Source organism: Solenopsis invicta, chromosome 9, assembly GCF_016802725.1.
Source record: "Solenopsis invicta isolate M01_SB chromosome 9, UNIL_Sinv_3.0, whole genome shotgun sequence".
Lineage (NCBI taxonomy): Eukaryota > Metazoa > Arthropoda > Insecta > Hymenoptera > Formicidae > Solenopsis > Solenopsis invicta.
Genome location: NC_052672.1, coordinates 5875901 through 5891064, shown reverse-complemented (window position 1 = coordinate 5891064; position 15164 = coordinate 5875901). Strand labels below are relative to the sequence as shown.

General features: G+C 29.5%; 1 protein-coding gene across 2 annotated transcripts in view; it reads left to right on the top strand.

Annotated features, from left to right (window-relative positions):
- LOC105201065 (G-protein coupled receptor Mth) overlaps positions 1-15164 on the top strand; it is a 335046-nt gene that overhangs the window by 183436 nt on the left and 136446 nt on the right. The gene's annotated exons all lie outside the window — the stretch shown is intronic.

The window sequence follows — 15164 nt, the reverse complement described above, 5'->3', positions numbered from 1 at the left end:
AAGAACTATTTTTGTAAACAATTAATTAAGTAAATAATTCCCTTACGAAAAAAACCCACTGGCTGGAAATTGTAATCTTATACTACAATCACTACAGAAAAATACTACAATAACCACACACAAATATTACGATAACGTGTAAATATTACAATAAACTTGTGTGGTTTTTTCATACTACGAATGGATCACACGAAAACATTACAATAATCACAGAGATTACAATTCTTAGCCCATGCGTCTTTTTCATAAGGGTTGGCTTAACTTCTTAACTAGAAACAGCAATAAGTAGGCTATGTTGCATACACTTAATTCATTATTTATTAACCAAATAAACATTATATATGTAAATCCACGCATATTAATAGTATCTGCATTCGGCCAAGTTCAGCCATACAAATAAATTTCTTCTTGAAAAGAAGAAAAAATGATTTCACTCACACGCGTTGAACTTTGCCAAATAGATAATATCAATATTTTAAACAAACAGCATACATATAATAAATGGACTGTTATCTTTACGTCATATGATTAAAAGTGTGTTCAAGATGTAAAAGAGAATGATATGCATAAAATAATCGTCCCCTATGCACATGTCCAAATATTGCAGATACCATAGTTTATTATCGAAATATATCGTTTTTACTATCCGTCATACTAACTGTCATCAGAGTTAATGTAATATAAAAAAAAAATTAGTGTAATTGGAAAAAATGCCGTGTGTGTATAATCACTCCTTTACTACTTCGCTCGAAAGTCACTATAGGTCACAGGATTAACAGCTTTTTAAAATATTAACCACTCCTTAAATGTATTTATCACTTCCATTATGGCTTATATCTAAAAAAGTAATAGGATAAACTTATAATAAAAATTTATACAGAATAGAAATTATTTCAATTTTTTGAAATACGAAAACTTAAATAAATCAGTTTAATAGAGAACTTTGATGTGAAAAGACACAATATAAACAATTGAGATGCGTTAAGATAATTAAACCCTATCAAAAAATTACACCTTAATCCAAATTTTTGTCATGGTTGATCACATTAATTTTGACTACATTCCTGGACCGAAATGGCAATCCGGTCAATTAGAACATGGTCAATCGCAACAAAAATTTGCGTTGAAGTAGGTTCTAATTGATGTGTGTCATTTTAAATCAAAATAAAAATCAATATAAAAAGAATGAAAAAGATATAAATTTTAAATAACAAACTGTTCTTTGCTTTAAAAACATCAATTTTTTGTTTTAAAACATAAATTTTATATGAGTAAATAATTGTTTTTAAAGCAGAAAATTTGTGTTTTCAAATCACATTCAGGTAAAAAAAAATTTCATATATAGGGTGAGTTTTGATCAATCGCATTATGCATAAATGCAATTTTGTTTTGTGAAACTTGTATTTGCATATAATGCAATTGATCAATCGATGAATTATAAAACTCGCCTATAATGTGACGTGACGTCCCGTTTAGTCGCTCGTCACACCTATAGTGCTCTAGTCACAGCTGGAATCATAAGGTCCGACTGGGAAAGCACGCTGCGGATTTTGCGTCATCTCGGCTCGGAAATAAACGTGATGACGCGCTGTGAATGCCGTTCGCAGGGTTTGTTTGTTTGTAAATCTTATATGTAGAGTCTTGTAAAGAAAATGTTTTGCTTGGTCGAATTATCACGAGAAAGAGGATCTAACGTCGCGTCGCTCGAGGATCATTGAACTACACGGAGAAGAGCAGGGACATGCAGATGACACCGTTTCATTTTATTATCTTTGACATGCTCGCTTAACGCGTATGTACAAGTAAAGCCGTTGTACGTTACAAGAAATTGTAAGAGTACGGATCGAAGCAAAGGGATATCAATACTCAGTCATAGCGTGACCCCGCTTGGAGTTGTAATGACAATTTTTCGAAATAAATTTCGGCATTAGACCTGAGCGCAAAGGCTTCAAACTTAAGAAAAAGTCTTTTAGCTTGACCGTCTAAAGTCGAGAAATCTAGCGAAAAATTTGCAGTTTGAGAACACCGACGTAACTACTTCAAGTTGCGCGCCGAGCAGCGATTTGCGCAAGTAGCGAGGGTTGCGTGATAAGTTGGGGCCAATCACAAGGCGCCGCGAACTCCCTTGGCAACCCGAAGGCTTGCATAGAATGGGAAGCCCTGCGTACCTTCTGTGGAAAATTCGAACTTCATTTCCCTGTGGAAACCGTCGCTGTCTAGACAACCCGCCTCGAGCATTTGCATTTACGTGCTGTTGATAAGATAAACCAACTTTCTTGTAAAGCTGCCAATTTCGTCAATTGGATGAGTCGCGTGTGGTAAGTGAATACCGATGTCACCTTTAAGAGAAATCTGGAGATTATCAAATAAGAAATTGGATACCGCATCTTAAACGTAGGATATTCTACGTTCAAATACTCACTTGAAAAGTACTCACCTTTTTGAAAAGTACTTCGGATTTTAATCAAACCGACATTGAAGAGTTTAAAGATATAATTTTTTTTGTAAAATCTCAAGTTTCTTATTCCAACTCTTTGAGTAGTTGCAAGAGGAATAATTTTTCAATTTGTTATCATCTATTTATATATTACAATTTTTTTCAGAGAGAAGATAGAGTTAATGTAATTAAATTAAGTGTCGTTTCCTAAAGGACAAAATATGCTCTTTCACGTGGAGATGTCTAATTAGATAATTTTCGATTGTCAATCCTATTTAAGAAAGTCTTTGAAATTACGTCATAACCAATCGAGTTTACATACTAAATCTCTCAAAATAAAGCACCACATATTTGCTATAATTGTACGAAGCGGATTTATGGATCGCGATGTAGAAAGAAATGCGTATTCAATTCATAGTACTAAATATCCGTGCTACGTCAGTGTTTCCCGACCGTTAATATGTGAACTATTTTGCATCGCAAAGGAGATTTGAAATTAAAGCTGTTTCACATTATTAAAATACAGACATCATCTAAACTAGAGCTCGGCAAAAAATGCACATTTTACCCGATTTTCAGTTAGCTCTATTTTTTATCTCACCAACCTGCACGCAGTCCAAATGTCAATCAACATTTGGATTGGGCAGAAAGTAGTGAGGTAAGAAGAAAGTTTTAAGCCGAAAATCGACCAAAATATGCATTTTTATCCAGCCCTGATCTAAATCTTATACTTCAGAGGATTGCTGATTGTAATTTAAACTTTTTGTCTGAAGTAATTAAAAAATTTTAAGTACTTTAGAAATATCTTTAAATTTCTTATTTGCAATATAATTAACATAATAAATGCAAGTATAATTTCTGAAATATTTTATAAAAAAATACATCTTATATGTATAAAAAAGTAACATTTTATTACGTAACATTCTCTACAACATTTTTTACATACTTTTACTAAATAAACTTAGCACACACCGCGAATACATTTAGAAAATTTCCGCTCAGATAGTCGGCGAAAGCATTAAACAAATCTGTTTGGGTATTTGTTACAGTACAAAATTACCTTTTCAAAAAAGGTAAAAAGGGCGCTAAGTGTGTGTATGTACCCCTTAAATCTTTATTTTTTTTACAAAATTCAAGTGTCCATTTTTGTATCTTCATTGAAAAATTTTCTTATTCTAACCCATATGGTACTCTCTTTAATTCCTATGCAGAACCTAAGTACTATCTCTGTATTATCATTGAAAAATCTTCCTACTTCAACCCAAGTCGTATTTACATAAAAAGGAATATCTTAAATTTAATCCAACCTAAATATAATTTTTCCAAAAAATGTATGAAATCTTTAAATTGCGTCATTTATAAAGAGAATATATTGATGTACTGTTTGAAATAACTGTTGTACTACTTTTAACAAATAAAATCCAAATGATAGTATCTTTATTTTTTAAATAAAACCAAAGTGATGGTGATTAAGAATTAAAGAAAAAAAATATATAAAATTTTAATAAAATAAAAAATTTTTTAACTACAAAAACTTGGCGCTGCTAGATAAGAAAAACAATAAAAAGAATTGATATAAGAAAGAATGCAATAAATGTAATACTTGTAAAATATGCGTTAAAAAAATAATTACACAAAGTAAGTTGCAGATTATGTTTCTTTAACATTTAAGTAACATTGTAAATCATTATAATTTCTAAGTTACTATAACAATTATATTTTACAACATTGTATTTAGATTATATTTAGACATCTCGCAGGGCCAAGTTTTTGCAGTTAAAAATTTTTTTTTTTCAATATAATTTTATATATTTTTTTCCTCTTTAATTCTTAGCTACCACCACTTGAGTTTTATTAAAAAAATAAAGATATCATTGGAGTTTATTTGTTAAAAGAAATAGAGCAGTTATTTCAAACAGTACATTATCATATTCTCTTTAAAATTGTCGCGATACAAGATTTCATACATTGTTTGAGAAAAATATATTTAGGTTGGATTAAATTTAAGATATTTATTTTGAAGTAAATACGTCTTGGGTTGAAATAGGAATATTTTTCAATGATAATACAGAGATAGTACTTAGGTTCTGTATAGAAATTAAAGAGAGTACCACATGGGTTAGAATAAGAAAATTTTTCAATGAAGATACAAAGATAGTATTACTTGGATTTTGTAAAAAAAATAAAGATTTAAAAAGTACATACACACACTTGACGCTTTTTTTTACCTTTTTTGAAAAAGTAATTTTATATTGATACAATCAACCGTGATCAAAATGTTCGATAATATTCATTCTTCAAAACTTTTAAATTCATTGTTTGTGAACATGCGGTTCAACGACTAATAAGACATCATAGTTTGTTATATGTAAAACAATTCTCTAGATGTTTTATTGATTCGCTTGATGTGATAGCCTGATAGTTTTATAAATTTTAAAACATTATTAACATTTATCATCACAAACAAATTGTATTCATAAACATTATCCGTCTGCTCTAGCAGTTTGTAGAAATTAGCATGTTCTTTCAAAATAATAAATTACCCTTCACCGAGCAGTATGTAAATTTATGATAACACGAATTAAAAAGCATTGCAAGTCTTTAACGGGATAGTAGTGTCTTTTATGAAATACAATTTAAAAGAAGTGTGGTATTTAAAAGTAAACTGCTTAAAACTAAAAAGATACACACTTTACAAACTTAAAAATTAAATAAAAATGCTTATTAAAATTGGAAAATAAACTAATATTAAAAAATAAGTTAAGATTAATTATACTTTAAAAATAGTTCTCTTTTGAAAATAAGGGATAAACATAAAAAAAACATATGGCCTCTTATTCCTATAAAAAAATTACAGATCAAAGAACGAAATATATGCATTTAATAAAATCATAAATATTGCTAGAATAATAAATTTATTGTAAATTAGTATATGGTCTTATTGTAAACAAATAAAAAAATAGTTTTTATCCAAGAAATTTTTTATTATAGTTCTGGAAAATGTTTACTTTTAGTTTATTTTTATATTCAAAATAATTATACTTTTTAATTTAAAAAAACAATTTAATTAAATAACAAGTATAATTCTAGCTCTATATATGCATACGCAATGTCAATTTGTTAAAAGGTCAGGAAAGAGCGATACTCTAGATATTGGTGTAAAAATATAATTATAACGAAGAGTTTTTATATGTATCTTTTAAGCTTACTTGCCTTTTATCAACATATGGAAATTACATTAAGTGTATTAAAATAAAACGGACAACAAAGATCGACTTATCTGCAATTTAAACGATAATATTACATTATCCAAAACGTGAGAAATTTAATAACAATCAGAAAACGATTGGTTCATCCGCAGGTTAACGCTTACGTAAATAAGATTGTTTTTTATTTTTTGAGTCAAAGGCGTGGACACGCATCCTCCAATTAGAAAACTCATTATCAGTAGCAATCCGTCCGTCGAAACGTTGCAAACATTGCTGATTATAGTAACGGGGTCGTCTTAAATAAATTAAAACGTGTCACAAAACAAATAAATTATTGAAAAATCATAACAAATGCACGATGTCTTACACTTACATATAACAAGAGAAAGAAAAGATTTATAGGCGAAGTAAACGTTTTGGTTCTTGCACAGAAATAACAACGTCTCTCCGAGATGAGATGAAATGAGAAAGACTGCTGTTTTCAAGAGTATATACCGTTATCTTGTATTTAATCACGTTTGTTATTGATATTTCGTATGGAAAGTTCATTACTATTATCATAACGTTTCGAAGGTATCAAGATATTTGTCTAACAGTTCTGTGTTCTTCATAAGATTTATACTATTCTTTTGTTCTCTGATATGCATTATTTTGGAAACAAGTCGTTTTTGGCAATTAGATTTTCTTTGTTTAAAAGAAAAGCGTGCTCCCAATCGAAATTGTGATCACATTAGATGATCCGAGACAACTAATTGTTTATCCGGAGCTAATTTGATGTTGTTCTTTTATTCGAGTTTTTAATTGTTTTTTTGTTTGACTATGAAGCATCACACTTGTTACAATCTAATTTATAAACAATATTATTGTTGTCTAAGTATGGAATACCGTACTTTAACAAATCTGTTTAGTTTATTGACACAGCGATATCCAAATGAATAATTGTTGTCTAATTTTTTTGTTATGGTTTCCGTAATACCCTGTATGCCTACGGCATGACTAATTGATCAGTCTTTAGAGGCAAGTAAGCCCGAAACGTATGTACAAGTACATATAAAAGCTCTTCGTTATAATTATATTTTTACACCAACATCTAGATTATTGCTTTTTTCTGTCTTTTTGATAAATTGACATTACGCAATTTAATTAAGATTAATAATAATATTAGTTTATTTGTAAAATCATTATTTAAATGTAAAAAATATAATAATTCAAAATTACATACTTAATGTAATACATCTATTTTCTTAAAAGTAAATATTTTTACATACATAGAACGAATAAATGTTTGCATCAAAATATATTGTTTTAAAAGAAAATGTATTTCTTAATTCAAAAAAATTTTTCTCGATGCTTCTTATGTAATTCTGATATTTTTTTTTTAACTCCGCAAAGTGGAAGAGAGAGGAGGATAGACTTACAAAAATAAATTGATATTATACTGAGGCGTTAAAATTAAGAAAGCTCTTAATTATTCACAATTCACTCTTTCATACTGATCTATTCGGTTGGGTCATCGAGAAGAGTGTGTAAATAGGGCGTATAAATGTCAAAGAAATGATTGAGCGGTATCGCAATTTTTCAAACGAGCGCTAGGAACAAATAAGTTATTTGATTAATTAACTGCTAATTTTTATTGCGATACGTTAAATAAATTCTTATCTCAAATTTTTTGTAAATTTCCGAAATAGGTGGTACAAGCATATAGTGAGATATATATAAAAAATTGCCTTATAAAAACATCATAACTTATAAATCAGAATAATCTCTTCGCTAAAAAGAAAAAATAAATATTGAATACTGATCTTTTGGATTTAAAATTTTAATAATCACGTATCACGTAAGAATAATTTGATACCAAGCAAGTAATCTAAAGTTGTAATAAATTTCTGCTCAGAATGATCTGAATAGAAGCATAAAAATCCAAATTATTATTAAACAGATAGCAACTATTACTGTCCAGGTGAATATCAGACAAACGAACAGACGAAACGCAGAAATAGAATTGAGTACCAGAAAGCATTAAAATAGTTGTGCATAAAACTTGCAATAAAGTGGCGGTTTAAAATTTAAGCAATTAAGAGAATTGATTTAAATACTTAAATAGACTTAAAATAATAATAGAACGAGGAAAGCCTAAAGAAATTCTTTATGAAGAAGAGTAAAAAAGGCTATGTTATTCATGGACAAGTGAATTATATCTTTAGTAAAACTAAAATGAACGTAAAGAAAAACGGATTTAAAGTATAAACTAGAAATGTTTTCGAAATGTAAACTGCAATTCAAACAAAATAATAATCAGGGCGCTTTAATTAAAACGTGACATTGAATTCAAATAAGCAATAATAATAGAAAAAATATATAATTTGCATTAAATAAACGAATAATTATAGGTAGACATGACTATGTTTACAAAGTTTGCTTTATTTGGCCTGGTATTATCCTTGATAAGAGCATCATCCGAATGGCAACTGATGAAATGTTGCCCACCAGGAGAGATGTTTGTATTCAATTCCACTATATGTGAATTTATGCCGACATTTGCGATAGAGGTTTATTCTCATTATTGGAACATTACCAATGAGTTCCCAGGAATTCCTCAGTGCAACAAACCTGAGGATCTTGTGACAACGCCACTTGACGATCTCGAATCTAACACTATCTTAGAGGTAAATTGAATTTAAATTGATGTTATTATCTATAACTTTAAGATTACAATGTCATGATTGACAGAATAGAAGTTAAATTTTATAAGCAGTAGAAAGAAAATAATAAAGAAAATAATAAAAAGAAACCTAGGGAAAATATTGTTGTACTCGACGAAACGAGCACGCAAGATTCTCGCGAAGGAAGGCGCGTACGCACAACACGAAATGACCAGGCACTCTTTTATAAAAAAGAACACTGACTTTAATTAAATCTCTATGTACAATAAATTCGTAGCGGAATTATTTCAAAATCGCTTGACAACTCCGCGTCCCGAAAAAGAACCAAAGCCGGCCGCGCTTCTTCTGTCTGATCGATAGATCTTCCTTCGGCCAGCTTCTCAAGCTCGGCCGAACGGGCACAACAATATTAAATGCTTTCCTGTCTCGTTTATACTCGGTATATCTATTTATATCATTTAGAAGCAAAATAATAGTATCCACACTTTGTATACTATCCTAATCATATATCTAAGGTAAAATGATATTAACCGCAATTATTTAAATGAGGTTAAAAGCGAGTGGCCTTTGCTTAATAATTTACAAATTGTTTGTAGGTGCCAGCTTGCTTTGAATTATTTTACACAGAAAATGCATACGAACTCATAATAATAATTCATCACTGTCGATCAAATAAGGACCAACAAGTGAAAACAATTAACGCATCCTTTGAACAGTTCTTACACATCAGAAGATGCTGCTTTGGCGATACAATATTCGACAGCCGCATAAAGACATGTGTGACCCAGTTAAACGAAACACAGAGTCTTGGACCATTTTTGCTAAATAGATCGAGTGACGCAGAAAGTGCAGTAATACTTACTCATGGTCCACCTGAATGCCAAGGGCCGATCGTTAACTATGAAATTAACGAAAACGATATCTTTCTACGGAACAATACATATTCGGTGAGCAAGGAATTAGAACTTCTAAGATAATTTTTGAAAGTATTGCATATCAACTATTATTATGAGTATTCTAAAAATTTAATTTTTTTAACTAAGTTAACAATTAGTAATTAAAAAAAACAAAATTTCAGTTTTACATAACATTTCATTGCATAATATTGCTTTTAATATTCCGTTTTTTTACTTTTATGCACGAATAAAGTACACATTCACAAATGATTGCTGAATCATAAGTGTTTTGTTAGCAAGTAAAATACTCTAAAATAAAAAAATTTAGTACCTTTAGTACAAGTTATACAAATTAAATGTACAAAATTACGCCAATAGTCCAAATGACGCCGCAATTTGTTTTGTATCCATAATAAAACACGAATGATTAAAAATATCTACCCTTACAAAAATAATTCACCATGTTTACACCTCATATGGACCATTTTTAGCCCGTTTTTAGCCCGTTTCATCATTTTTATGCCCGTTTTTTGCACTCGCAGCCTATTGTAAAGGAAGATGATGAGTATACACGAGTAGGCTTACGAATATTTTACGAGTATATTGTCCGTTTTCAATACTCATTTTTTAGTTGATGAGTGACAATACGTTAATACGTTCCTCTTTTTCTCACGAAAGGGAAGACCAAGTGGATTGTCCGTTTTTAATACTCATTTTCCAGTTGATGAGTGACACCCCGTTATTTATACGTTCTTTTACTCACAAAAGTAGGATAAAATAGAACTCGCTAATGCTTCATTTGGCGCGACCGCGCCTCTTGATATTCGCTGATTTCTCTTAACTTTAATTATATTTATATTAATTATATTAGTACTTACTCTCAATTAATTTATAAATAAGTCGCACAACGCAATATTTAAATATTCGTGAGAAAGCATCGAAAGTTTATAGTGCAATGTCTTTTTGGTGTGTACATGGAGTATCTTGTTTTATTTTATTATTCTTTATATTTTTGCAAGATAGTTGAATTAAAAATATATGTTAGATAAAAGTTGTATTGCTTGAAGGAGAATAAATAATAGTAAAATCAATTTTCGAAAACATCGATTGTATTGATAGTGGCAAATATCATCATCATTCCAATGACAATTTATCTATGCCTGTGCCAACTTCAACATATAAATCCCTTTGAACCGCTATCTTTGATGTATAATATTTATTTCGTTATTTTTATATATCTTTAATTGTTCTTTGATTTATATAAACTTTTTTATTAATTTAGAACTTAATTTGTCACACTAAGTTTAGTTGCAAGACTATCACGGTTTATTTAAAAATTCATTATCGCTGTTTTCTAAATGAAGAAAATTCTAAAGTAAACATCGTAACATAAAAAATATTTTTAAGCAATTAATATGGAATTTAAAAATATTTTATTTGTTATTAAAAATCGTAATATAATTATTTTTGGTTATTCGTATAGAAGTAAAAATGTTTACTTTGTATAATAATAATAAAAATTATAATTGCTAAGTTGGTTTAATTATACATTCAAATATTATTCATATATCAAAATTGTTATGGCAATTATTTGAAAATGTATACATCTACAAAAATCACACATACACGAAATTGTATATGTATACGTTTTTCAAATAATAACCATGTGTGTAAATATAAAATATATAGCATTCACATTGCACATTGTAAAATAGCATGATTTATAAAAATTTTAATAATTATAGATTAATTAATAATTTTTATTGAATTGTTTTATTTTTCAAAATGTGCAATGTGGGTGCTTGTGAGTGCTAAATGAGTATTTTGTACTCGTAGCTGAATACGTTTTTACCACTCAAAAATACTCATACTTTGTACTGAACTATACGTTATTACTACTCGGATATACTCGTATGCAATCCGGTTTAAGCACTCATTTTTCCAGAAAATTATCTGTTTGCGGCTTAAAAACGGATCATACTCATCGAGCGGATTGCACGTTTTCACCACTCAAATTGATCGTTTTCGAGTGCTAAAAACGGGCCAAAAACGGTGAATTATTTTTGTAAGGGTAAACATTATCGGAAAACAGTCGACAAAGTGTATGAAGTTATTCCATCAAAGAAAGTAATTGCGCATAATGTGATTTTTTGTGAAAAACGATTCCCAAATACCCATGTCAAAAATTTGTCACTTTATCCATGACTAAATTTATTCTTAAATTGTTGTTACAATTGTTGTAACAATGTAACGTGTAAATTGTAAAATAAAATACTTTTGATTGTAATACAAAATTGTATTAGTATTGCATAAATTTTTGGAAAATATAATAAGGGTAGTAAACACACGGACAGTGTGACGTCATTTGGTATATATTAGTGGCCTAAATCGGAAAAATCTGGCGGAACTCAGTATATTTGCAATCCACGCTTAAATCTTTTGTACATAAACATATTCATGTTTATTTTCAATTTTTATATACGTTTTTGTTAATTTAAAGTTAAATATTAACTTTAGATAATATTTACAGTCTTATCGAACATTATTCATTATTATTTTTTAAATAATTTGTCAAAAATTAGTTCTTGCTTAATGTGGCGTAATTTCATACATTTACCTTAATTGAGGTTATTTTTGTTAAAATGTACCACACATAATTATTTAGTTAATATTATATGTATATAAAAGTATTTCTTTACTTTGTATTTCGCAGAAGTAATTAAATATTTGTTATATAAAAAAATTTTCGATTGTTTTAAAAATGTCTAAATTAAACAAATTTTGCTGAAGAGATTAAATATTTTTCTAGTGAGTTGAGCCATAGCAGATAGAAAAAAAAATTAACTTTCAGTTCGATGCTCGTTTGTTTTACACTATTCTCAGATCGAGAAATAAATGTCCTCTTATTTTTCAAGGATTCAGTATATAATTTTTTCGTAGATGTTCTATACTTTATCTTATATTACAGATGTATCATAATCCTTTTTGCAGCAAAAAATTTGTAAACACCTCACATGATCCTAGTTAACCACGCGTTTAAGCAAAATCCCACAAATCTGTGATTGCTTTAGATGCTGTAGCAGTTTAACACGTATTTATATTTAACTATTTTGAATATTCCGAAATGACAAAGCACCACCGAGATGACAATGTATAAATGTATATAAATGTATACAAATGTAACTGTTGTTTTGCAATCATGTAAAATCTTCATTGACTGATGATATATCTTTGCTCTCTTGTTGCTAACTCAGTTCCATTAGATTCCGATGTCGGAAAATTGATGACAAGTTCACAACACACATGAGGTGCACTAATTTGTCCAATGTGCTAAAGGTCGCTTCATTATTTCAGTGACATGATCTTGCTGTGACAGTATACAAAGCATATCTTGTCTTTAATTGTATTATATGTACATACACAAAACGCGATCTAGTTTTAATTGTAAATTAAATGTATGCATATATTACCGGTTAGAAAACAGTAAATTTATTTCGCGTTAGCAGTATTGTTTAATTCTATAAATTTTTGTGGCATTATGATAACAGCACACATTTTGAAGATAATGTTTTTAAAGTTGCCAACAAGTTGTTGGCAAGCTTTTACTTAATGTTGTCACAAAGTGAAGGTATTAATTTGCCTACATATGCAGGCATAGTTAATACAATTCTGATGATTGCCTGTAATATGCCAGTAATAGAATAAATACAGTGATATGTAAGATAATTTATATAATAAATCATTTATGCCTTTTGAAAGAGAAATATACACCTTATGGATGTGTCGATGTGAATTAAAACAGTAGATGAATCAAACAACTTAACAGGTGAAGGTTCCAGTGCTCAACAATGTTGTCAAAGAGGAACCTGTTATTGGGGATAACATTTGTATCGAGATGATGTCAGAATTTGCAGTTAAACGAAGTTTGGCAGTCCGTATCTGCAGAAAACCGGAATTCTGCGACAAAAACGCTTGTATCAGAAAGTGTTGTTCCGAAGATGAACATCTTCATTTTTTTAAATATCAAAATATCACATTAATTGATTGCAATACGCGCCCTGTACCTAATAAACGTGGAAAATTTTACAATGCTCTTGCAAACGCCATGAGTCAGATGAAGTCGTTCACTTTCGACATTACCAAAGGTATTTCTAATCAGAGTTACTAAACTGATTTCCTCAAACTTTTATTATATTACGGGGAATTTCTGGGAAAATGCAAATATTAAAGATCCTTACATTTTCTTCTTCCAAAAATTATAAATTTTTTGTTCTTCCAAATAGTTTTACTTGATAATAACAGAATCTAAATTTTGAGAAAAATCCCCCACTATAGCAACCCTACATCTAATGGTATTTAAACACTTCTATTACTTTCTGAGAAAATTTATATTTTTATCTCTACTACATTTCTTATCTGTCATTACTAATTGATTATAAATAACGGTTGACAATTGTCGACGTTAATTCTACTCACAGAGAAACGAAATTAACTTACTTCTCTTTAATTACTTAGTCCACGGGATTTGGAGTAATGTTATAAACCCCCTTATATACACCCCGTGTAAAAAAATACACCGTTTCTGGGACCCAGATGAATGGGAAGAACGTATGTTACTGGAATCAAATGTATATATGGACGGCAGGCACTGCTTCGACTTCGTGGAAGACAAAGTCAACAACTCTTATCGTTTTGAATTGCTTTACTGTGACGAACACACAGTAAAGCAAAACACTAGAACTTACATTATTCAAAGGTATATATTTTCCATTACCTTAGCTATAAAATGTATTATGTGATAACTGTATGTAATTATTATTTGCGTACATTTACCAACTGCTATTCTATTATTTAGTTTCACTTTTCAGCAATATCTCTGTATATGTAAACGAATTGTCAGATTGTATTAATATCGGATTTCCCAATGGTTTGTGATATCACAAATTTGTTCCGGAAAAGTAAATTTGTGTTGATTTCTTAGTAATTAATTAAAATTCAATGTGTTGTATTAGACTTTCATTATCGATGCTAGCGCATTACTATGCATTCAGGCTCTTATTTCTTCCACCGCAAATTTTTTTAAATTTGGTTAAATTCGATAGATTTAGTTTGTTTTAATTTTACGATGTCAAATAATCATAACATGTAGTAACATGTCGAGCACCGTATAATTAAAAAGTATTCAAATATTTAAGAGCTGTAAATATTTTAGTATGTACACGCGGCACAAGGAGAAGCATTATTAATGTATGTGAAATTGATAAAAATAATGTCAGATCAATTGTTGAGCATTAGATAAACGTGACGCATTTGTATATCCTGCGAATTATGAAACCTAAAATGTATTTTTGGTTTAGATCTGCCTCGTATTTCCCCCTAACAGTCATCAAGGGTGTATTTCTGCTGATTACATTGCTAGTGTACGCGTTCTTACCGAATATGCATGGAAATATTCATGGAAAAATGGTCATATGTTACGTGAGCAATGTCTTGTTGTCTACCATCCTCACATTCATTTCCATTTCGTTTAACGTAGTCTTACCTAAGCAACAAAGAAGAATAGAGTGCAAATTTTTAGGTTTGTATACAAACGTAGGAAATATTCATATACGAATAATGATAAAGAAACGTAAAAAATATTTTTCTAGCTTACATCAGGTTTTTTCTGGACATGCGACAGTTTTCTGGCTTAACGTCATTTGCTTCGACATGTGGCGGACCATCACGTAAGTCATACACAATGACATCATTGGGTCAAATGAAATAATCGAGGAATGAATAAATGAGTAGACAATTATTTTACCGTGCAGAAAATTAATAATTCAAGAATTAATGAATTAATCAATTTCATAATTTTAATACTTTCAATACTTAAAATTTATTATCGCACGAAATAATTTTTTAATTTAGCTTTATGGTGTCTCAATTATCTCATTGATCTATCACTGTTTACCAGTAT